The following is a 3193-nucleotide window of genomic DNA, read 5'->3' as shown; positions in this document are numbered from 1 at the left end:
TAAACGTGTGATAGGAATGTTTTTTTCCCTGATACTCCTTAAGCTTTCCCAGCGTTTTCAAGGATGGCATTCATAAACAGCTTTACCTTCAGTGACTTATAAGAATCCAGCAAAAATGATTCTCAGATGCTATGCTTGATAGATGCTTACTAAGATAGATGTTTGATAATTCCTTTAATTTTGCATCAGTCCCTACATCAGAAGTTGAATGTTTTATAAATGCGCAGTTTCCAACATATTTTGCCTGCCCATATTAACGGCATGATACAAGGCAAAAGGTTAAGGTAGAGGGAAGAAGATGGAAGAGGGATCTTTCCCCAAACCTTTATGTCTGGCTGTTTGAAAACCATGGGTGCTGTGTATTTCATTACAGGATCCTATTATACAGACACAGTAGAGGGTCTCTAGCCAGGTTTCCGGCTCTCTTTTTCATCTAACTCTTAAATATATGTGTTTTTACTTGGATTTTTCTCCATTCTGATTATACAGGTTCCTTCAGTACTCCTGACATGTCATCAGGGATAAGTCAAAATTTCTCAGTTTTTCTCAAATAGGCATTTGAAGCAAAGTAAGCAAACATCGCTGATAGTTATTCCTCTTAATCTGCCAGGGTCCTTTTAGGGCAACCTGGCCCCACACCTATTTTAATTACTCTAAAAGGATTAGGAACTTTATCCTTTAACTCTGCTCACCCCCTGGCCTAAGATTCTTTTAGAGTGATGAGACTGTTTTGGTGGTGGTGGTTTCATTTTGTTTTTAATCCTTTAAATCCAAATGGGAAGGATGGCAATCTTTCAGCTTCAGACTTTAGCTCTTATCGGCTTGTCTTATGTTTATTTCCTACTGATTCTTTTGTTACTGTTCATCTATGCAGGGTCTGATCTCCCACCCTAAAATTCTATTTTTATTTTACCCGGTAGGCTTTTCATGGGCTAATAGCTTCTTGTGGATAATTGAGCTAAAGTTTAGGTGGACAAGCACCAATGTAGTCAGGGAGGTTCAAGAACCCTGCAGATTTACTTACTTCTAAGCAAGACACAGGAGACCTTTAATTATTTGCCCTTGGTTTGTCAAATTTGCATTATACCATGCCTGGATTGAACAATTCCTAAAATCTAAAGTAAAATCAATAGGTGTAGTCTTTCAGAGAAGATAAACTGTGTCATTTCTGCTGATAATTCTTTCTTTGTTGGAATATGGCAAGCTGGTCTCCAAAAAAGTAACCATCCCAATTCTCTGGCTCATCTTTTGTAATGGATTTCAATGTTCTATTTTCAAGATATAGATAAGTGAATTTAACTTCACAAATTTCCATAGTTTTGAGGTATTTTTCTTTCTCAACTCTGTGGTAAAATAGACTTTGACAAATAAAGATAGATTTATAAACATTTCTAGCATCCACAAGGGTCCAATGTTTATTGCTCCTGAACTAGTTGCCTATCAAGGTACTTAACATTATTCCCAAGAAAAAAAAAACCCACACTGGATATCTGCTCAGTTTTATTTTAACTTGTTTATGATATGCATGATATAAAAATCAAATATAGCTGGGTACCTGAAAGTCAAAATTACTAGCAGGAACTAGGAACTCATCATAGAAGTGTTCAAAAGCGAGATTTCTTTTCGGCAGAAAGTGTGACAATTCCTAGGCTATGGAAATTTTTAATAAATGTATGTGATGTGTCGATCCGACCCTCAAGAATTTGTGTTATATGGACATACAGAGTGGCCTAAATGTCTGTACAGTGAGAAGCTCCACAAATGAGTCTGTTGTAACCTCAGATTGAGATCCTCTGAACCACATCGTGATTAGCTTCAGAGATGAACAGATTTGTACTGGATTTTGGCTCCATCGTTTTCCTCAGCTTAGTAATCTTCCATATTTCTTTTTCCACAGTTTCTTATTCTCCACATATAACTAATAGTTCAGCTAATGTGCTAAATGCTTTAGATTTGTTAATTCATTCAGTCTTCATAATAACTTTCAGATTGTCTTCATTTTGCAGAGGAGTATACTGAGGCTTAGAAAAATTAAAGAATTTGCTCCAAGTCAGACAGCTGTAAAGGAGCAGAATGGCCTACTGAATATGAGTTTAGGAAATTTATTTTTATTAATGTAAATCTCAGTTTGTTTCCAAAGGTGATTTATAAATGTATATACAATAAAAAGATAAATTTGGGGAGGTGAGGAAACAGGCACAGGTAAACAAAAGGTAGGAAAATAAGGTCACACTATGATTTAATTGCTTCACATCTATGCTCTGAAATTCCGTACTTTTGCTATAAGGGTGCCATAAATGTCACTCAGTGTCTCTCTGTTGCTAGTACAGAGAACAAAGGAAAAATCAACCTTAGCATTTCCTTCTCCTATATCCAAATCAGCATTGAGCGACTGAACAATAATGGGCCTGATCATTAATGTATCAGTTTGCCATCTTTATTGTGAAATGAATAGAAATGTTCTAAGAGAAAACTCGTATTCTATTACTGCATTACTACCTCAGCCAATCTCCAGATTTAATTAGCCTTCCATCCGGGTAAATATCCTAATTAGTCTCCAGTTTCCATAAGAAAATGTTCACTCTATCTCCATGTCAGCATTTGTGTCTATCTTTAATTATATTCAATACTTACACTGCTGAATTTTATCAGATTGGCTTATCAACAGCTTAGTATCAAAGTTTTTATAAAGATTGTTAGTAGAAATCCCTAACAACCCCATTAAATTCTGAATTTTATTCTTGGATTAATTCAGACTGCCAACAACTGTAAAACTGGATTTAATTGTTCTTCATTTTGTAGAATTGCTTTGGACTGTGGCATTATGAGAGATGTTATAAAAATATATAGCTGTAAAAGATAAGATCATATTTAACTTGTTAACAATGAGTAAGTTATATACTGCCTAACACCATATCTTTTTTTTAACAAGGATCTATGAGATATTTACTTGAACTCTCTCAGAAATGTTTGGGCTTCCATTGAACGGCTAGTTTGATTTTTTATTTTATATACTGTGGCAATTTTCTAACTATATGACTGATCCTTTTTGTTAACCCGCAACACTGAAAGCTGAACTAGTAGCCCCAGTTTAGTGAAGTACAACACTTTATGGTATCATTTTGCATATTTATCTCATCCCTTGAGTGTCATTTTGTTTATATGATTGTGTGTGGCTAAACACCGAGATAGG

The sequence above is a fragment of the Oryx dammah genome, unplaced genomic scaffold, assembly GCF_014754425.2.
Source record: "Oryx dammah isolate SB20612 unplaced genomic scaffold, SCBI_Odam_1.1 HiC_scaffold_5, whole genome shotgun sequence".
NCBI classification, from domain to species: Eukaryota; Metazoa; Chordata; class Mammalia; order Artiodactyla; family Bovidae; genus Oryx; species Oryx dammah.
Note: the sequence above shows the minus strand (reverse complement) of the source record.